The sequence below is a fragment of the Sus scrofa genome, chromosome 13 (genome assembly GCF_054392235.1).
Source record: "Sus scrofa isolate SSC_HxYL_T2T_F1_AM1 chromosome 13, Sscrofa_HxYL_maternal_Yorkshire_Landrace_v2.0, whole genome shotgun sequence".
Lineage (NCBI taxonomy): Eukaryota > Metazoa > Chordata > Mammalia > Artiodactyla > Suidae > Sus > Sus scrofa.
The window spans coordinates 26659128-26682657 of record NC_139395.1 but is presented as its reverse complement, the minus strand read 5'-3'; the positions used below and the strand labels follow the sequence as shown (position 1 = coordinate 26682657).

The 23530-nt window shown below is 38.1% G+C and overlaps 1 protein-coding gene across 11 annotated transcripts in view; it reads right to left on the bottom strand.

The window, feature by feature from the left end:
* RARB (retinoic acid receptor beta) overlaps window positions 1-23530 on the bottom strand; it is a 787370-nt gene that overhangs the window by 595604 nt on the left and 168236 nt on the right. For 3 of the 11 annotated variants that reach the window (XM_084987271.1, XM_084987267.1, XM_084987266.1), the window contains one exon: window positions 15169-15230. The exons of the other annotated variants lie outside the window; for them this stretch is intronic. The gene's annotated coding sequence lies outside the window, so the exon portion shown is untranslated. The remainder of the gene's footprint in view (window positions 1-15168; window positions 15231-23530) is intronic. 11 annotated transcript variants of the gene reach the window in all.

Here is a 23530-nt window from a genome sequence, read left to right as displayed (position 1 = left end):
TAGACTATCTTATACCATACACAAAAATTAACTCAAAATGGATTAAAGATTTGAATATAAGATTTGATACCATGAAACTTCTAGAAAGAGATATAGGCCCTAAATTTCTTGATACTGGTGTTGGCAATAGATTTTTGAACCTGACTCCAAAAGCAATGGACACAAAAGCAAAAATTAAACACAGGAGATTATATCAAACTAAAAAGATTCTGCATATCAAGAGAATTCATCAACAAGGTTAAAAGGTAACCTCCTGAATGGGAGGAAATATTTGCAAATCATATATGCAATAAAGGGTTGATATAAGAAACTATATAAAGAACTCATACAAATCAGTAGCAAGGAAACAATCCAATTAAAAAATGAGCAGGGGACTTGAACAGATATTTTTCCAAAGAAAACATACAGATGGCCAATAGACACATGAAAAGATATTCAACATCACTAATCATCAGGAAAGCAAATCAAAACCACAATGAGATATCACTTCAGACCTATTATCAAAAAGATATGAAATAAGTTCAGGCAAAGATATGGAGAAAAGGGAAACTGGTGCACTGCTGGTGATAATGTTGATACGTGCAGCCATTATGGGAACCAGTATGAAACTTCCTCAAAAAATTAAAAATGGAACTATGATATGATCCAGCACTGGATATTTATTTGAAGAAAATGAAAACACTAATTCAAAAAATATATGCACCCCTATGTTCACTGCAGCATTACTTACAATAGCCAAGATATGGAAGCAAAATAACTGACCATTAATGAATGAACAGATAAAGAATATGTAGAAGACATATACATAATAGCCTATTAATCAGCATTTTAAAAGAACACAATCTTGCCCCTTATGACAACATGGATGGAAATTGAGAGCATTATTTTAGTGAAATAAGTCAGAGAGAGAAAGACAAATACCATACAATCTTACTTGTATGTGGAACCTTAAACAATCAAAACAAAACAAACAAAAATCCCAAGCTCATAGATTCAGAGAACAGATTGGTGGCTGCCAGAAGCTAGTGGTGGGAGGGGTAACCTAAATGGGTGAAGGGAGTCCAAAGGTACAACCTTCTAGTTATAACATAAATAAATTAAACAGATGTAACATACAGCATGGTGACTATGGTCAATAAAACTGTACTGAACATTTGAAATTTGCTAAGAATGTCAATCTTAAAAATTCTCATCATACAAATAAAAGTTTGCAACTATGTTTGGTGATTAATGGTAACTAGAATTATTGTGCAGATCATGTCACAATGTACACAAATACAAAATCATTATATGATGCACACCTGAAACTAACCTGTTATATCTCAATTAAACCTCAATAAATTTTTAAAATAAAAATAAAAAGACTATCCCAATCTTCTCTCACTGAATAACGAAGTAGCTTGCAACTTAGTGGCTTAAACTGAAAACTACTTTAATGCTTGCAAGTCTGCAGATCTGGAATTTGGGCAGGCTCACTAGGATTGGGCCATCTCCACTCTGTGTGTCATTGGCTGGACTCATGCATGCTGGCATCTGGGCTTAACTTGACACACTCACATAACTGGGCCCTTGGTGTTGGCTGTCAGCTGGGGAAAACTCAGTTCTCTTGCTTGAAACTGTCCTGTTCACATTCTTTCATCATCCAAGGCCTCTCCCTCGAGGTGGCCTCTCTTTCGATGAGGATAACCTTTATTTCCTGACATGTAGGTCCAAGGAAGAAAATGAATGAAAGCAGAAACTTCCATGACTCTTGACAACTGGGTCTAGAACTGATATAGCACAATTCTGGCACACTCTATTGGTCCGATAAGAAAAATGACCAGCCCTGTTCCCAAGAGCAGAGAAAGAGACCTCATCTTTTGATGAGGGAAGACACATTTTGCTATTTTGTTATAGAATGTTACATTGCAAAAGAGTAAAGGGAACACCTGCCATAGAAGGAGAAGTTTCATAAGTTACATAGCAACCAGAAAAAAAGTGTTTGGTTTCCATCTCTAGTCATAAGGTTATAAAATACATCTAGAGTTGCTAGCTGCCATCTTACCACATGAGTAGAGAACCTACCTGAGAACTGAGAAAATCCAGAGCTGAGAGAGGGAGAAAGTTCAATAAAATTCCAACAATATTATTTAAGCACCTGAACAAGACCATTCTGGAAACTAACTCTATCCTGGACATTCTCATTTTTTGAATCAAAAATTCTCCTTTACCTTTAAGTCAGTTTTAGTGGTGTTGTCACTTGTAATGGAAACAATTGTGAATGACACAGATGAATCTGTCTGTTCAGAAAGGATGAAGTGACTTAGCTGCCTCCACCCCCTGGCCCCTGAACCCTGGGGCTCTGAGTAAGAGAAACCTCTCAGACTAGGATTTGGTCTCTCTTTTTTCCCAACCCTTACTTCTCCAACAGCACCCTTCAGCAAGGCTACCTTCAGATTCTTGGTTGTATTGTGTTTGATTCTCCTCCTAGAACTAGATGAGCATTTGTGGACCAAGGGGTTGATCAGATACTGTCAATGAGATGAGAGGAAACATGGCTAAGGGCCCAAGTCAGAGGTCAGGGCTCACGAAGCAGCCCCAGGCATGAAAGTCTTCATGGCAGGGTAAGGACAGAAACAGGAAAATGAATCACAAAGTCAGAAGATGAGACAGTCAGGAACAATGAGGAAGATAGGACACACAAAGACAATGGATTCAGTGAAACCAAAAGTAGATTTTAGAGACCTATGCAATGGCAGCAGTTGTAACCCAGGCATGTGCCAGGTGGGGTAAAGCAACCACGTAGGATGGAATGACTATTTCATTTGGGCTATTTCAGAAAGACAAAAGTGGTTCCCACACTGGCCTAAGGATCTGAGATAATTCTGAAATTCTTAAGCTGAATGAAATTCTGGTCTTCATGTCAAAGTTTTTATTAAACCCTAACTTGACTCCAGATCTGGCATAACCACTTGGTCATCTCCTCAAGGGAACACTGTTGGTAACATGCTGCCAAAGGCAATGTGGACCCAAGTGGACTAGGCTGTGAGCAGAACTAATCAGGTTTGCAATAGTAGAAGGGTCTGAGCAGATGAAATGGTTTACTGAGACCCCCTTACACATTCAATACACCTGTCTTTCTAGTATATACACCAATTATTTTATGTGCTCTCTCCACTCAGATCTTAGGACTTTAGAATCCTAACTATGCAGCAGAAACTGTATCAGGTACTTCTCATTTGATCTATAGAATTGACCTCATTATTACCATTTTTCAGGAGTGCCCATCATATTATTCATTACATTTTTGTTCATTCCAAAAATGGAAAAAGCAAATTATTCCATTTCGTGACCACAGATCTCGGTATATCACTTTATTTGTATAGATTACTTTTCCCCTGGAAATATGATAGAGCATCTCATTTTTCCTACAACCTAAGGGAAAAGAAATCTAAATCACTTCAAAAAATATTTAGGAAGTCATTCATTAGAAAGTCAAAATATGCCAACCTGGGGAAGCAATGATATAGGACATTTTCCTCTTCAGGCCTTTTATGTTAAGACATAAGACAGTTAAAATTGAAATCAGTATATCATTCAAGTTTCTAACATGTGGATGAGAGCAGCTAAGAGTCCTATGCAAGGTTGAGTCCTCTATACAGGGCATTTCTAAAGCTGGCTGATTATCTAAATTCATGTGGAGCTTGTTAAAAATACTCATTCTGCTGCCCTTCTCAAGACCCTCTGAATCAAAACATCTGGGTGGGACCAAGGAATAGCTTTTTAAACATTTCCCAGGTGACTCAGTTGTCAGCTAGATTTGTGAGTTACTTTCTCATCAGTAAGAAACAAACTGCTTTAAAAATCAAAGTATATTTCCTACATATTAATAATCTTTTGGTATTTTAATATCAGCTTGGAATATTTAACATTATGTATCAAGACACTTTTGAAGTGCCTTCAATTTCCTGTCCCGTGTTTAGCTGGGCCAACTGAATCCGAGCCTTGGAGACAAGCAGACATTTACTCTTCCCGAGTGGAAACTAAAAGGAAGTTTAATTACTGTTTTCTGCACCAACATTAAATTTAAATGTTATACTGGAATTATTTGTCACGCTTCCTCAGTGGGGGATTTCCCATGCAGCTGGGGTGATGTGAGCACTCCCTGCCCTGTTAGCATTGCAGCATCCTGTGTCCTTTGCTTGGAAAGAATGGTCTCCTCTCTCTCTCTTTCTCTCTCTGGTACTAAATCAAGTCTCAACACTGACCAACTTGATGCCTTAGTGATTACATTCTTAATTTGAATTCACACATTTTGCCTTAAACAAACTTGATTCCTAGCTATGGGACTGGTCTATGTGGCTTATAAAGTCCACGAAGGACACACCAGCCTCTTTGACATGGTTTTCAGGCTTGTAGCACAATCAGGATAGATGTAAAGTGAGAGCTTGCTGAGTAAATGGATGATCGGGTGGAAGAATGACCTGACTGTTAAAATATCATTGGACTTTCGGTAAATTGCTGTGATTTCATTGCTCAGTCTAAGGCCAAATAAAGAAAGTTGTGCACTTGATTTCTTTGAGCCTCGGTTGCATCATCTACAAAATGGACAAAGAAGTGGAAGGAGAATATAATTCCTAAGGTCCTTCCTAGTCTAATATTAACAAAACGAATCTAAAATTGAAATGAGAAATCCCCCATGCTTCACTTTACTGTTAAATATGTTTTACACTCACATTAATTTTTTTAAATGTCAGTGGTATATGCACACAGCCCACTCCTTCACCTCCTTCACCTTTTGTTCAAACATAAACAAATATGAGATCTTCTCTGACTACTCCATTTAAAATTGCAATCTCTTGTCAACTTTCTCCTTACCTTCCTTATTTTTCTCTATAGCATCTGTTATTACATAACTTCTTTACTGTGCTTCTTGCTTCTTGCACTTCATTAGGAGGTACGTTCTATGAAGGCAGGAATTTCTGACAGACTTATTTCTATATCCTTAGCACCAAACCAGGCATATTATAGGCATTCAATAGATATTTCTAGAATGAAAGACTCAACAAACTGTAACAGAATAGACATAGATTAACTTGATTCAACCCAAGAAACACAGTCACAATTTTAAACAATGTGACATGCTGGACCTTGAGGAAGCTGTGAAAACAAAGCTTTGCCTTTGACCAAGAGATAGTTAGACAATAAAAAAGGTAGGATTGTGAAGATATCAAGCAGAACCACAAGCAGCATTTTGTGTGCGTTTAAAGGAGTGATTTAATTCTGACCAGTGAAGGATCAGGGAAGGTTCGTGAAGGCCCTAGAAGAACTGTGACTTTGGACACATCACAAAACCTCCTCAGTATCCTTTCACTCTTCTAGAAAAAGAAAACATCATAAACTTTCTCAAAGGGATACTGTGAGGGTTCAACAAAAATGCTCACATCAGCGCAACCAACAGGAAGATTCTGCCATGGTACTTGAACCTGATTCCCTGCAATGATTTGTTGCTCTGAAAACAGAAGCGCCAAACACAATGGTGGACAGAGATTTAAAAACAAAGAAATGTTATATTCTATAATTAAAAGACTGCATGCAAAGTAAACCATTATACTTTCCAAAGCTGACAAACTTATATACTAGCCTCACTGTATAACCTGTGCAATCACAGCTATAAAGTTGACTGTCACAGCACTTTTTAAAAATTAGATTTAATTAATTAAAGAATTCATAATATTTGTGTTAATTTAAGCAGGGCAGAGAAAAGAATGTTTAAGTTAGAGGAAGGCACAGAATAACTGCTGGAGAGGCTATTACTTAAGATCCAGAATCTGATGGAGTTAAGAATGTAAAACTCATTAGACATATCTTAAGGTTTCCTCCGCCCTTTGGCCCTCGGTATTGGAAGCTTATCTTACAAAAGGAAGAAAAATGTGAGTAACCTAGGAAAGACTTTACCTGAGCTAAGGTTATAAACAACAATCTGCAAAGGGGTCATGACCTGGCATTTGGGACTGGCAGAAGGTAAGAGGGGCTACTTGAAGCAGGCAGCCTCGCTCTTTTAAAATAAGAAACAGCTTTGACGTCAGCACTGTCCCTGAACTGAACTGCTTAAAGGTTCAGATTGGGTTCAGTTAAATTATCCCTTCCTTCCTGCTTGTCTCCCTTCCACGGCTTCCCCTAACCCTGACACCACGGTCACGCCACTCTGACCTTCCCAGACAGAACACAGCCAGTAAGCATACGTACCACCACCCTCCCAAGCCTTCTGAAATGTGTCCTATTCCAACTCACAGTGACAGGAGCTGGCAAGAGAGACCTAAGGAAAGGTCGGCGGCAGTGGGGCTGGGGCCAGGGCCCTTTGGAGACTCGATCTGCAGAGTGCCTAACAGTTCTAGGGTGTTGTGGCAAGGACCCCACGAAAAGTGTGGAGATGTCCCTTCTGCCAACGAAGAGACTCCTATTCCTCAGGGATGACTTGACAGTGGAGATGTGAAAATCTCTCTCTGAACTAGTTAGAGCTGCTTACTAGAGCCAGAGTTTGAATGTTCATGCTGATAATTACTCATTCTTATTTGTGAGGAAGATTGCAAGATAAAAAGAGAGTCTAAGGGTGGCAATTATTTTATGTAGGATTGTGGATGTTGTAAATTACTGGACCATTTTCAATGTGAACAAATGAAATACATGATTATTTCAAAAGAGAAAAGTGCTCTATTAATTCAGCCACAAAAATATAATCCAAGTAGATAAATGGCTTATGCCAATCTTTCCATCCCTCATCACCATAGCCATGGCCTTTTTCAGAATTATAGAATGTTAGAGATATTATTTTGTAGTTAGACAAATACAACCAGAGTTAAGTGATTTGCTCAAGGACACTAATCAATTGTAGCAAAGCCTACATGTGGTCTCCTGATACCTCCATCAGAGACTTCTTAAGAGTCACATTGATTCTTTGGGCAAGTAGATTTAATTTCCTTGCTTTTAACTCTGAAACAAATTCAAGACTACCAGAAATATCAGATAAAACCAGTGAAGAGTAGGATCCTACTTGTCATAATTCAGATTCAACAGAAATATTTTCTTTTACTATTAAACGTTCAATATAATGAAAATCTGAAATTGATAAAAATAAATTTGAAAAGCATGTGATGGAGGAAAGTCATTGTTCACATAATCAATTTACTTCATGAAATAGGGAATGTCTGCTTCAAACGCCTTAAGGGGCAGGCTGGTAATAAATGTGTGAATCAGACCAGGGTTGAAAAGATAGAGAGGGTTGCTTTTGGAAATGGGAGACGTACTTAGAGCAAACCATATTTTTTCCCTAACAAAGTCTCAGAAAGCTGGATCAAAGAGTGATGGTGATAGTGGTAGTGATGATGATGGCAATGAAAATGGTGATGGTGAGGATGATGGTGAAGTTGATGGGGATGGTGAGGATGATGGTGAAGTTGATGGTGATGGTGAGAATGATGGTTAAGTCAATGGTGATGGTGAGGATGGTGGTAAAGTCAATGGTGATGATGAGGATGGTGGTGAAGTCAATGGTGATGGCGAGGATGATGGTGAAGTTGATGATGATGGTGAGGATGATGGTGAAGTCAATGGTGATGGTGAGTATGGTGGTGAAATCAATGGTGATGGTGAGGATGGTGGTGAAGTCGATGGTGATGGTGAGGATGGTGGTGAAATCAATGGTGATGGTGAGGATGGTGGTGAAGTCAATGGTGATGGTGAGTATGGTGGTGAAGTCAATGGTGATGGTGAGTATGGTGGTGAAGTCAATGGTGATGGTGAGGATGGTGGTGAAGTCAATGGTGATGGTGAGGATGGTGGTGAAGTCAATGGTGATGGTGAGTATGGTGGTGAAGTCGATGGTGATGGTGAAGTCAATGGTGATGGTGAGGATGGTGGTGAAATCAATGGTGATGGTGAGGATGGTGGTGAAGTCGATGGTGATGGTGAGGATGGTGGTGAAATCAATGGTGATGGTGAGGATGGTGGTGAAGTTGATGGGGATGGTGAGGATGGTGGTGAAGTCAATGGTGATAGTGAGGATGATGGTGAAGTCAATGGTGATGGTGAGGATGGTGGTTAAGTCAATGGTGATGGTGAGGATGGTGGTGAAGTCAGTGGGGATGGTGAGGATGGTGGTGAAGTTGATGGGGATGGTGATCATCCTCTGTTTTAGGAATTGGAGAAATTCCAAGGCAGCCAGGACTGGAGGAACCAAAAAGAACCAAACTGGGGCAAGCCCAATATTCTACACCAATTTCCCCCTTAACACATTCAGAGACTCTTAAGCAGTACCCTCGAGGAGCTGAAAAGAAGGCAGCCACACAGAGACAAAACTTGAGAAGCGTTTTCACCATTCTCACAAACCCAAAGCAGAGTTCAGAGCTGCTAAGATAGCCGAATGTGAGAGACCAAGCCCCTGTAACAAAGAACAAAAAGAAGAAGCCGGGGTGATACACCTCAGAGTGGTAGTAATTTGTAGGTAGGAGGAACTGAATAGGGTCAAGGAGGTTCAAGGTAGCCTTCTACCCAAAAGGAACACAGTCATAGGGGATGAGAAAGTTTTTTTGCAAGCTCTGCGAGGCACACAGCTTGCCCAAAGGCATTCAAATGTATACTTCTCAAAAACTCTCTACTAGCCAAATAAAACCTTTATGAGTCGTATTTCAGCTTGTAGGACAAGGTATCTGTGTATAGATTACCTTTTATAAGAGCTACAAATATTTTTCTGCGTATGAGGTTTCAAGATTCAATGAAAATGAAAATATAGAGCATTTTATAAGTAAAAAGCAATACTAAGGCCTTATACATCCTATCTTTTTTTTTTCCCCAATGTACTTTTTAAAAAAAAATTAGAGTAGAGTTGACTTACAATGATGTATAAGTTTCAGGTGTACAGCAAAGTGAATCAGTTATACATATACATATATCCGTTCTCTTTCCCCATATAGGTTATTACAGAATATTGAGATTTTCCTGCTCTATGTAGCAGGTCCTTGTTAATAATCTATTTTATATACAGCAGTTTGAATACATTATTTCCATTCTACTAATTTATCCCTCCTCCCCCACGGTTTCCCCTATGGTAACCAGAAGTTTGATTTCAAAATTTGTGTTTATTTCTTCTATTTTTAAGTTCTTTTGTATCATTTTTAATGAAAGTCCACATATAAGTCATATCATGTGATATTTGTCTTTGTCTGACTTACTTCACTTAGTATGATAATCTCTAGATCCGTCCATGTTGCTGCAAATAGCATCATTTTGTCCTTCTTTATGGCTGAGTAATATTCCCTTGCACATATGTATCACATCTTCATCCATTCCTCTGTCAATGAACATTTACATTGCTTCCATGTCTTGGCTATTGTAAACAGGGTTACAATGAACAATGAGATGCATGTATCTTTTTGAATTATGGTTTTCTCTGGATAGATGCCCAGGAGTGACATTGCTGGATCATATAGTAGTTCTGTTTTTGCTTTTTTGAGGAACCTCCATACTATTCTCCATAGTGGCTGCATCAACATTATATTCCCACCAACGGTGTAGAGGGTTTCCATTTTCTCCATATCGTCTCTAGCACTTATTGTTTATAGACTTATTTGAACAAACCCATGAAAACCTTCTGAGTTAGGCCTAGAATGGCCAGCATGGCATGGTTTCTCAGGTTCTGGAATGTGCCCTGATTTAACCCTGGGTTTATAGCGGGGCATGGAATCAAACTCTGATCATCTAACCCCACGTCCAGACGATGGTCCACCACAGAGATACCACAGAGATAACAAAGCATCACAGAGCCTAAAGTGTCAGAATCAGAAATAAAGATAAATCGCCTTTGAGCCTTCCACCAAAGAGAAAATGTGACTTTTGAGAGTCGTATTTATTGTACAGGGGACATGTTAAGTCTTAAAAAAGCAGTGCTTACTGGAACTTTTCAGAGTTGTCTTATTTTTTCCTCTAGTTTTTGTTTTCTGACAATTTCATCCACTGCTTTCAGAAAAATACCAGTGTGGTTTTGGTAACTCGCACAGAGTCCCACATTTAGAGCAGCATCCTTTATTAATTGGAACCCCTCAGTGACTTGCACTGGTTGGGTAAGATCAAAGGGCAAGTGGTGCAATTTCCTTTGCCTTCCTATTTGCAGTAATAGAAGATTCAGGTCCCATGCCCTTTCACTTTATTGCAGCTTTCTTAAGCATCATTGCATTTGTGTTACATCTTTAGAGCTTGGCAGATACTAAAATTTTAAAATATAAATCAAACTCTGGATTGAAAGTCACATTCTTTGCAGGATTCTTTAACACTATTCACCCTCTTTCTTATTCGGAAAACATAGGAAATCAAAACCTATAAATACTATGGATTATTGCTAGATATTACATTGGAGGATATTAAATCACTGACCTTTCCCTTCCACATAAGGAGTTCTAGGACATAAAAACATTTGGTTTTATTGGAAAGAAGTTCTGACTATCTAGTGAATTTATAAATCAAGTAAGTGCTTCAAACAGGAAAATTCAAAACAGAACTCCAAGGTGTGATGCCTGCCTCTTGAGTAAGAATGGTCTCAACTGAAGAACACAGAGAAGAATAAAAATCTATGTTCAAAACCCATCCTTTTTTGGGAGTTGCTGTCATGGCTCAGTGGTAATGAACCCAACTAGTGTCCGTGAAGACTTGGGTTTGATCCCTGGCCTTACTCAGTAGGTGAGAGGATCTGTCATTGCTGTGAACTGTGGTGTAGGTTGCAGACATGGCTCAGGTCCCTCATTGCTGGGGCTGTGGTGTAGGTAGGCAGATACAGCTTTGATTTGACCCCTAGCTGGGAACCTCCATGTGCCATGGGTATGTCCCCCAACCAAAAAAAAAAAAAAAAAACAAAACAAACAAACAAAAAAACACCAACCAACCAACCAACCAAACAAAACCTGTCCTTTTTTTTACCCCATTGCTTGAAAGTAGGCCTTCTGCACCAGGCCTTCTACAACAGTCCTTAATTAAAGCAGATGTAACCAAACATTGAATCCTTGTTGAATGATTACTTGTTTCTGTTTTCTCATTTTTAAAAAGATTTTGAGCAGTTTTAAGTTCACAGAAAAATTGAGAAGAATGTACAGGGATCTCCTGCATACCACCTGCCCCACTCTTGCACAGCTTCCCCTACCAGCAGCCCCCACCAGATGTCACATTTGTTACACCTGATGAACTGCACTGTCATGTCATCATCACCCAGAATGTATAGTTTACACCAGGGTTTACTCTGGGTATTGCACATTCTACTTGTTTGGACAAATAAGGACATGTATTCATCACTATAGTGTTATGCTGAGTATTTTCACTGCCCTAAAAATCCTCGCATGTTCCTCCTTTTCATCCCTCCTCCACTCTCACTGCCTCCCCCCGCCAACTACTACTGATTTTTTTTTTCTTTTCCAGAATGTCATACAGTATGTTTGTATGCAGCACTTTCACATTGGCTTCTTTCACATAATAAGTATTTAAGATTCCTCCATGCTTTCCCATGCTTGATAGCTCCTTTAAGTGCTGAATAATATTCCATTGTCTGGATGTGCCACAGTTAATTTATAGATTCATCTACTGAAAGACATTTTTATTGCTTCCAAATTTTGGCAATCATGAATAAAGCTGCTATAAATCTCACTGTACAGGTTTTTGAAAAGATGTTAAGTTTTCAACTTTGGGTAGAAGACAAGGAGCGCTTTTGCCAGATCATATAATAAAAGCATATTTAGTTTTATGAGAACCTGCCAAGCTGTCTTCCAAAGTAGCTGGGTGAGGAGCTCCCACTATGGCACAGTGGGTTAAGAATCTGACTGCTGGGCGAAGAGCTCCCACTGTGGCACAGTGGGTTAAGAATCTGACTGCTGGGCGAGGAGCTCCCACTATGGCACAGTGGGTTAAGAATCTGTCTGCAGTGGCTTGCAGAGGTGCAGGTTTCATCCCCAGCACAGCACTATGGGTTAAAGGATTGCGCCTTGGCACAGATACATCTTCGGATTCAATCCCTGGCCTAAGAACTTGCATATGCCATGGATGCTGCCATAAGAAAAAAGTATCTGTGCAATCCCACCATCAGTGAATGAGAGTTCCTGTTGCTCCACATCCTCATCAGCATTTGGTGTTGTCAGTGTTCTGGGATTTGGCCATTCTCGTAGCTGCAAGGTGCTACCTAATTGTTTCAATTTGCATTTTCCTGAACCTATAGGATGTGGAGCATCTTTTCATATGTTCATTTGCCATCTGTATGTCTTCCTTGGTGGGGTGTCTGTTAAGGGCTTTGGCCCATTTTTAATGGGTTTTCTTCTTACGGATAAGTTTTAAGAGTTCTTTGTGTATTATGGATAATCACATGTGGCTTTCACAAATATGTTCTCCCGGTTTGTGGCTTGTCTTTTCTTTCTTTCGACATTGTCTTTGGCAGAGCCTAAGTTTTATTATGAATGAAGACCAGCCTGTCATTTAGCTCTTCCATGAATTGTGCCTTTAGTGTTGTATTTAAAAAGTCATTGCCATACCCAAAGTCATCAGTATTTTCTCTGATAGTACCTGCTAGAAGTTTTTCAGTTTTGTGTTTTATGTTTAGGTCTATAATTTATTTTGAAATACTTTTTGTGACGTGTACACAGTTTGTGTTTGGATTTATTTTATTCATTTATCTTTTTGCATGTAGATGTCCAGTTGTTCCGGTACTATTTGTTGAAGAGACTGTCTTTGCTCCATTGTATCACCTCTACTCCTGTGTCATATATCAGTTGACTATATTTATGTGGGTCTGTTTCTGGGCTCTATTCTGTCCCATTGATCTGTATCTTTTTTTTTTTTTTTTTTTTTTTTTTTGGCCAATACCACATTGTCTTGATTAGTAGATCTTGAAGGTGGGTAGTCCTCTAACTTTGTTTTTCCTTCAGTATTGCATCAGCTATTCTGGTCTTTTGCCACTACATATACATTTTAGAATCACTGAGTTAATATCCACAAAATAGGTGGGATCTTGATTGCACTGAATCTGCAGATCAACTTGGGAAGAGCTGATATCTTGACAATACTGTCTTCCTATCCATGAACATTAAATCTCTCTCAACTTATTTAGTTTTACTTGATTTTATTCAGAGTTTTGCAGCTCCCCTCATATTGATCTTGCACATATTTTGTTGGACTTATACCTAATTATTTCCTTTTTGTGGGGAGTGCTAATAAAAATGTATTCTGCTTTTAATTTCAATTTCCATTTGTTCATTGTTTATTGGTATATAGAAAAGCAATGACTTTTTTTGCCTGCACCCAGGGCATGTGGAAGTTCCCAAGCCAGGGATCAAACCTGCACCACAGCAGTGACAACTCCGAATCATTAACCTGCTGCACCACAAGAAAACTCCAATGACTTTTTAATATTAACCTTGTACCTCTAAAAGCAGAAACAAAGCATAAAATTTACCTCCGAATATACAAATTCCAAAAACTTGTGCCCCACAAACTCTAGTGTTTCCAAACTAGAGACCAGAAGACAATCCAAAAAAGACACTTGTTTTTGATTTTTAAACATCATTAACAAAGTTTGAGTTCCATAACCAATTATTACAAAATGTATGGCTTTCCTTATTTGAGAGCCTAAAGTCAAGATTTCATGTGCATAAACTAATATAAGATGAAACATTTATGGCCATTTCTTACGATTCAAACCACAATATACCAGACATATTTACAAGTACTGAGATAGGGTAGGAACAGAATGGATAAAATGTCTCTTTTTATAAAGCATGGTTGACATTAGGTAGCTAGACCAACTGAAATATCAGTGCTTTTAAGCACTATGAATACAAATGAGCAGGGTAAGGGGAGAAAGTGTATGCCAGAGGAAGACCCGGGCATAAAGCAGCAAGGAAAGGCTTTTCTGACAATGACAGTGAAGATGAGAGCAAATGGAAACGAGGGAGTGAACCCTCCGGGTTTCTGGAGAAAGACCATTTCAGGTGAGGGAACAAGGAGGGCAAAAGCCCCAGGGTGGGACTGCCATTTTCCTGCTCCGAGAACTAGGAAGCCAGTACAGCTACAGTATATGAGAAAAGGGAAAAGACTGAAAGGTGAAGTCAGGGAGGTGGTAACAGGGCACATATTATGGGGCCTTCTAGAACCTTGACTTTTATGCTGAAAGAAATGGGAAACCATTAAAAATTTTTAACAGAGAAATGGCACAATCTAATTTACATATTTCAAAAGTCTATTTTGACTGTGAGGTGGAGAAGACCATGGGGAGCATAATGGCCAGCCTCCAAGATGAACCAATGTTTTCTACCTCACGTACACAGAGCCTTCCCTCCACATCCATGGGTTCCACATCTGGGGATTCAACCAAGCACAGAACAAATGGAGAGCCAAGGGTACTATTCCATTTTATGTGAGAGACTTGAGCCCTTGTGGATTTTGTTATGGGGAAGGGTTCCTGGAACCAATTCCACCAGTGGATACTCAGGGACAACCATTTCAGGCTCTTTGTACTCCCCTCAGACAGAGAAGTGGGCTGAGCCAAGTAAACAATAGGATATTATGGACATGACCGCATGTGACTTCCAAGGCGGGGTCATAAAAGAACTGTGGCTTCCATTCTACTCTCTTTGGGATCACTCACTCTGGGGAAACCAGTGACAATGAGGTGAGGATCCGTAGCCCTTCAGAGAGGCTTACGTAAGCAGGAACTTTCTCAGCAAGGACTAACTTAAGTGAGTTGCCTTGCAAGCTGATTCTCCAGCCCCAGATAAGCCCTACAATCCTGGTTCACAACTTGACTGTGGCCTCAAGAGATATTCTAGGGAGAGCCACCAACTTAGCTGCTCCCCAATTTCTGGCCCACAGAGGTAGTGGGAGGATAAATGGTTGTTTTAAAGCACTAAATTTAGGGGTAATTTGTTGCACAGTAGCAGATAACTGATTCAGGCTAGGGGGGAAACAGTGAGGGCAAGGATGGAATCAGGGAATCAAGGGAAACTATTTCCATGAGGCAAGAGACCCAGTGTTCTGAACTAACTGTAAGCAGCAGAGGCAGGGAGAAGCGGTTCATGCTGAACAGATTACGAAAGTAGGGCCAACAGAATTTGCTTAGAGATTTGGTACAGGGTATGAAAAAAAAAAGTAAGGAATCATGGATACCTCTAAGATTTTGATCTTGCATGACTAGCAGAGTAGAATTCCCACTGGATGAACAGGGAAAACTGTCAAAAAGAACAGGAGTGGAAAATGAGAATTCAAAAGAATCAAGTATACAGAATTGTCCCCTCACTGTTCTTAGAGTCACAGTGATAGAATTCTCTTTTATAAAACATTAAAAACTACTACTTAAGAGTTGATTTTCACATCTAATAGATATAACAATAAAACTGGAACTTAAACAACTTCAGCTTTTCAGTTGTCTCATCCCTTACCCATCAAAATTTGGGAAAGGCTAACTGTTGGGAGTCAGTGGAGGCTGGTCCATGATCTAAATGTCATGCTGTGGAATGACAATACTGTGTTTTCACTAAATTTGATTTAATTTTTTGGTTTGGGGGTATATGGAAAGAGTGTATTCCCAGGGTCTATTAGGTTGGGGCAAGGGACGGCATTCTGGCCAATAAGATATGATTGTGAAAAATGCAGTCCCCATAGGGCCCCGAACCCAAAACCATCATATGAGAGCTTCATCCCTTACTGCTGTGATGTGCTGAAATGGTAGCATTTCAGACAGAGGAAGCTTGCATCCCTGAAGCTTCAAGAGGAGGAACATGAACTTTGTGTGAGAAAGAGACCTTTTTAAAGGCTCAGCTACTGAAATTTGGGGGTTATCTGTCATGACAGCAAAATAAATTCTATGTGACCAGGCATGATTGCCAGGCTCTGATGAAGCCATTCAGACTTCTCAGGTTAATTTTGTGGCCAAAAGGTAGCCTGAAGCTTCAGCTAAACCAAACACTATAAACTATATGGTTGCAGGAATGTAGATCCCATTAATGAAAATGGAAGGTAGCTTTCGTGAGCCTTTCTTTGACTTTTACCTTCTATCCTTCCGTATCTCTCTCCAGACAAGGAATGTTTCCTTGTTCCCTTATCCCATAAACTTTGGAAAATACTCTTATTCTAGCAAAGATCATATTTTATTGTAACTAAATATGAGTTTCCTAAAGGTATGGTTTTGTTTTCATTTTCTGCTTCTTTGAGTGCCTAACACACCGAGAGTTCCAATAAATGTGGGACATATGAATGAGTATTTGTATTTTTATCCATTACAACATTTAGCTGTATTATTTCTGTCATACAATATGATCTATGGAACTGACAAAAAAAAATATACCAGAGCTAATAAATACCTGACAAAAGTAGAAACAAGAGGGAAGACCATCTCATTATTCCCAGTGTTGTTTTTGGTTTAAAGATAAATTTTATTTTGTAATTTCAGTGTCAGAACAAAAACTTGCCTTTGGTCTTGGGTTTGCCCTGATGTGCTGAGCTTTCTGTGCTATGCTGGTCTGACTATATCTCATGTTTGTTCCAGTCTTCCTTCCTAGATGAAATACCCTGTAATGACTTCAATAGCATGTCTTTATTTTTCTTGTATTACAGTCTTATAACTCAAGCAGAGTTATAAAACAATAAGGAACAAAGCTAAGCAGAAGCTGTGAGGAGTGAGATCAAGGATGGCCACCACAGCATTATACATATGGAAAAATCAGAAATGACTGAATGTCTAACAAGTGAATGGTTAAATTACATCATTTCAGAGTTACTGCAAAGCCAGTAACTTTATGTGCAAGGATCTTTAACTGCTCTACAGTGATCACAGTGTAATCACAGGGAGTTACCAGATGCTTTCCTAAGCATTATCTATATGTACATATAATATATATAATATATATTTGTGCATATAATATACAAGTATATTTAATTATATAATATATAATACATTATATATTGCACGAGATATGCATGATTATATCATTTATAATATATTAATATATATTATTTATCATATAATTATATTATTTAAAATATATTTATGTATTATAAACAATTGTATTATACATTTATACTATAAATGTATATTTATAAATCTATAAATAATTACATATAATTGTATATACTACATTTAATATATTTATTAATTATATATAATATATATAATATAACATATTTATGTATTTATGATATATAAAATGCTTAGGAAATCACTTGGTAACTGGTTAATATTATGTATGTATTCCCTATGATTATATACATTAGATATATATCAGCTCAATCGAGCTTTCCAACAGCTCTGAAACAGATATTCTCATTTTCCCCACATTACTGATGAAACTAAAGCATTAAGAAGTTGAGTTACTTGTCCTATGGTAGGTTGATAAATTGTGGAGTGGAGCCAGTGTGCAAAACAGAAATGCGGAATACACATTCTCGACTTCTCCATTTATCTATGTATCACACACAACACAGTGTAATTTTGCCCCTAATGTGTATATATGGTACACGCTGTATATATGCATAGATACTTTGTATGTGCACAAATGTACATGTTTATATTTACATGCATTTGCAAATATATGTGTAGCGCAGAAAAACTGATAGGAAATATGCCAAAGTATTAAGTGAACTTTAGCTTTTTTTATATTTAAAAAATATTATATTTTCTGTGGTAAGCTTTATACTCTAAAAAACAAGTTTTAACCTAAAAATAAAATGATGGACACACTCTAGACCTAGACAATAACAGTCTACACAGCAGCCCAGTCTGGAGCGATGCTCAGTGTGTGATTGCAGGACTGTCTAGTTGATTCTTTCCTTTCTTCACAAGAACTTCCTTTGTATTAGGCACCACTCTAAGAGCAGGGGAGGAGGTGTGTAAACCTTTCATGATGGCAAGGTTCATGAATGAGATCCAGATTATCCCATCCTGCCACAATTACTGGCGGGAGCGGGCAGCCAATAAATGGTGAATGAAGACTGTGATGTGCAAAGCAGAGTCTACATTTCAACTTGAGAAGCCAGAGCTTAAACCAAAATTCCCTCCCTAAATTTACTGCCCTGGAATCTCACATGTGGATGGGAGTCACAGGATTCAAGGAACACACTTTGTGATCAAAAGAGCCACAAGTAAAAAGGGAATCGGAAATAGGAAAAAAAAAATATTCAAATTATGGAGTTCTAGCTGTGGCACAGTGAGTTAAAAATCTGACTTCAGCATCTCAGGTCACTGAGAAGGCATGGGTTTGATCCCTGGCCTGGTGCAGTGGGTTAAAGTATCTATCGTTGCTGCAGCTGTGGCGTCATAGTTATAGCTCAGATTCAGTCCCCTAGTTTGGGAATTTCCATATGCTGTGGGTGTGGCCATAAAAAATTGTTCAAATTAGCTGCATTTAAAACAGATGAGATGGAGAAATATTTATTTATAAATGTTTCTTGGGTAACACCTTCTGAATTGATTTTTTTTATCTGTAGAACAAGTGAGTTGGAGTCTAGATAAGTGGAGACTTGAGGCTAATAGCTGATCTTTCTGCTTAAATCTGAGGAGGTCAGGCCTGCTGTCAGTCATGGAGGCATTTGCCATCATGTCATCAATGTGTGAAAGAGATCTCTTCCACCCCTCTTATTTCTCTTTCACCAGAGCGAGAGGGGGCGGTTGAGAATAAAGGTCAAAATATCCACATTACTCTTCTGCTGAGCGGTTTGAGAACATATCAGAACCTTTCATGAAAGACATTTGTTCATTTGAACAAAGGAGAAGCCAAGGGGGGATGTCTTCACATTCTTGAAACATGGCCCACTGCTAAAACGTTCTAGTGCTTGGCAAGTGTTTTCTTTAGAAATAAAACCATGGCTGGTTTTGAATTATGTTAGAAAAATTTTAAGACTTGGATTTATTTGTTAATTTTTAGTAGTGTTAGTAGAAAAACTGTCATTTACTTAAGATGATTAAAGTGCCCTTTAATCACCTCCTTTCCTCCCTGTTCTCACAAAGTTCTAAATTAGACAAAACATTAAATAGCACTGTTATTAAAAATTTGGAAAGTGTGTGCATACATCAGTTTTTTACACTAATGTCTTAAGACCTTGTTTGCGGGGGAGCCACTCTACCAAATTCTCACTTCATAATCAAGTCTATCAGCTTCAACATGAAAACTAACATGTAACAGAAATAATTTCTCCCTGCTGAAAAAAAATTTAATGCTGCTAAGTATTTTTAGCAAACACATATAACTTGACTCTTGAACAAGGCAGAGGTTAGGGGAGCTGACCCTCCCCTCAGTGGAAATTCTGCATGTAATTTACAGTTGGCCCCCAGTATCCTCAGTACTTCTTTATCCCTGGCTCTATATCCACAGATTCAACCAACCAGAGACAATGGAGCACTAGAGCATTTACTACTGAAATAAGTAGTGTATAAGTGGACCCACACAGTTCAAATCTGTGTTGTTCATGGGTCAGCTGTATATAGACTCTATAACCTTGGTATAGTTTTATAAAGTGGTGCAAACACTAGTATTTCTGAGACTAGAGTTTTGATTCCCACCAGCAGTGGGAAAAGCTCCTGTTATCTCACATCCTCACTAGCATCTAGCATCGTTAGTGTTTTGGATTTTCAACATTCTAATAGGTCTATAGAATCTCATTATTGTTTTACTTTGCATTTCCTGATGACACAGGATGTGTAGCATTTTTCAAATGCTTGCTTGCCATCTCAGTATCTTCTTTAGTGAATGTAGCCAATTTTTAAGTTATTTCTTTTCTCTTTTTTGAGTTATAAGTGTTTTTTTTATATTTTGAATAACAACCCTTTATTAGTTGTGTCTTTTACAAATGTTTTCTCCCAGTTTGTGGCTTGTTTTTTCATTCTTTTGATATCTCTCCCAAAGCAGAGGCTTTTAATAAAATTCAGAGGGTAGAGAATAAATCACATTAACCAATTGAAAAAGGAAGATTTTTTTTTTTAACAAGCCAGGGGAAAACTGATTTTAAAAATAAGCCTTATAGGTCACGAGAAAATTTAAGATTTCCATTAAGGGAATAAACCCTGATCCAGATAAAAGAAACAGCAAAAAAGTGAATTTCTCTCTTTAAATAAGTAAGAAGTGAGCCAAAATAATCATGGTCCATAATTGAGTACATAAATTTTTCTGAAAATAGTGCCCATGGTATTACTGAACTTGACTCTTTCTTATTTTCCCCTGAATTTACAACATCTATAAAATAATTGTATTACTCTGTATTGAGATTAGATGGGACAAATCTAAAATTTACATTCTAGAAATAAGTAAAGCACCAGTACCTTAAATTTATGAAACTACCAGGGTCCTTAACTTAGCACACCCATGTGAAAGTAGAAATTTTGTGGTTGACATATGTTGTTTTGACTTCCCAACATCCTGTATTTCCTCAGGAAATATAACCCCATTTTCCTTGTATAAATTGTCCATCTATCATTCGAGTGTTTGAAGCCGAATCTCCATCTCCACCGAACTGGGTGCAGGACCCTGACTAGCCAATGGAGCCCTTTTTCGTAGTTACACATCTCAGGAGTGAGTTCAAGATTCAAACAGAGCAGAGCTAGTCAAAATATTTTCTTGGATTAAAGTGGCTCTTGAGGGAGGAAAGAGAAGGTCTGTCTCCCTTTGTCTTCCCCTCTCTTTTTCTTGCATCAAAGGCTATAAAGGAGAAGTAATCCTGGAGCTCTCTAAGGCCGCCTTTGCTACTTGACAAGAGAATCTCCCTGAAATTAAAATTCACACAACAGAGGCAAGAGATGGAATGAGAGAGACACAGTGCCATGACCCAAGTCCAATCTACCTCTTATAAAATGTAACTAGGAGTTAAGAAAGTCCTTGGTGCTTAAGCAAATCCAAGCTGTATTGTGAGTTCCTACAATCAAGAGTCTTGAGTACTAGCGACCTCGTCTTGTCATCTCATTGGTCCTTAATTTGCACACTATAATCCAGGAAATACCCATGTCTCTTTCTTCTCTGCCTGTGTTTGACCATTTGATGTCATCAACTACTGACTTTAAACAAGTTTAAATAGCTATGCACAAAAATACACATCTGTAAGCTTTGATTCCTTAACTGGATCTGCCTCATAACACAATGCTCAGGAGCTGCGGGCTACAGGCAACAAGAAGCTGCCTTCACTGCTGTCTCAAGTCACTTGAAGAATTCTTTTCCAACCTGACACACACACACCAGCAGAATCTGATACTTCATGGGAATAGATGACTTTCGTACAAAAGTATAGGGCATAAAAGCTTTGGGAGACATTTATTTATGCATGTTACATGTGGTGAATTTGTATAGCATACTGGCTGTATACTACAGGTCATACAATATCTGTATGTTGATGGATGTTAAATGCGCAAGATATATCTAATTGGACATCATGAGATGAATAGTCAGCAATAATTAAAAGGACATATTTCTAATATAGTATAACATTCTCAATCAATTTAGGGCTTGTTGATTTATCAATATAATAGAAAAAGAGGATATAGAGAAATGTCATGTAGGAAAGTACGTGGAACATTTGAGTTTATCTGAGAGATCCCATTCCTCCTGGGATTGTTAGGGCTCTGAGGTTACACACAAACAGTTTAATCTTTCTGAATCTAAGTTTTGCACTTGTAGGGTAAAGATAATCCTTCACAGGTGACCTCTAGAATACAGCAAAATCAGAAACATGGTAGTGCTGAGCAGGCTCTCTATCATGTAGTAGATATGTTTAACCATTGCTTTTCAAGAATATGGTGTGGAATTGATGCCAAACAAGTTTTTAGAAAAATTGTCACCATATTTGCAGGAATCTGAATTTTTATAAAGAGTGTTAGGATTTAAGCAAGTTAAGTGGATATGTCAAAACTAATTGAGTTTCTAAGATGTATAAAAAGAGGGATCCCAGATTGCATGTAATCCCTATCAAATTACCCATGACATTTTTCACAGAACTAGAACAAACAATCTAAGAAGTTAATATGGAACCATAAAAGACCCAGAATTGCCAAAGCAATCCTGAGGGGGAAAAACCAAGCAGGAGGTATAACTCTCCCAGACTTCAGACAATATTACAAAGCTACAGTAATCAAGACAGTGTGGTACTGGTACAAAAACAGACATACAGACCAATGGAACAGAACAGAGAACCCATAAATAAAACCAGATGCCTATGATCAATTAATCTTCAACAAAGGAGACAAGAATATAAAATGGGAAAAAGTTTCTTTAGCAAGTGGTTCTTGAAAAATTGGACAGCTGCATGTAATCTATGAAACTACCCTCACATCATCCACTAAGATAAACTCAAAGTGGCTTAAAAACTTCAACAAAGACAGTACATCATAAAACTCCTGGAAGAGAACATAGGCAAAATATTCTCTGACATCAACCATACAAACTTTTTTTTTTAGCTCAGTCCCCAAGGCAATAGAAATAAAAACAAAAATAAATCAGTGGAACCTAATCAAACATAAAAGCTTTTCCACAACAAACAAATTGTAAAACCCCAAAAAGACAACCTACAGAATGGGAGAAAATAGTTGCAAATGATGCAACAAAAGGGGCTTTATCTCTAAAATATACAAACAAATCATACAACTCAACAGCAGACAAACAAACAACCCAATCAAAAAACAGGCAGACTACCTGAGACATTTCTCCAAAGAAGACTTATGGATGGCCACTAGGCATATGAAAAAATGCTCAACATTACTAACTATTAGAGCAATGCAAATCAAAATTACAATGAGGTACCACTTCACACCGGTCAGAATAGCTATCATCAGTAAGTCTACAAATAACAAAAGCTGGAGAGGGTGTGGAGAAAAGGGAACCTTCCTACATTGTTGATGGGAATGTAAATTGGTACAACCACTATGGAAACCAGTATGGAGGTACCTCAGAAAACTAAATATAGACCTACCATATGATCCAGGAATTCCACTCCTGGGCATATAGTCTGAAGAAACTTTCTTTTTTTTAATAATTTTTTTTTTAAATTTTCCCACTGTACAGCAAGGGGGTCAGGTTATCCTTACATGTATACATTACAATTACATTTTTTCCCCCACCCTTTGTTCTGTTGCAACATGAGAAACTTTCATTCAAAAAGATATATGCACTCTTATATTCAATGCAGCACTATTCAAAATAGCCAAAACAAGGAAACACCTAAATGTCCACTGACAGATGAATGGACTGAGAAGATGTAAATATACAAAATGGAATACTAGTCAGCCATAAAAAATAAACTAATGCCATTTGCATCAACATGGATGGAACTAGAGATTCTCATAATAAATGAAGTCAGAAAGACAAGTACCATATGATATCACTTATATGTGGAATCTAAAATATGGCACAGATGAACCTATTTATAGAATAGAGACAAACTCATGGACATGAAGAACAGACTTGTGGTTACCAAGGCAGAGGAGGAGGGAGTGGGATGGCCTGGGAGTTTGGGTTTGTAGATGCAACTATTGTATTTAGAGTGGATAAGCAATGAG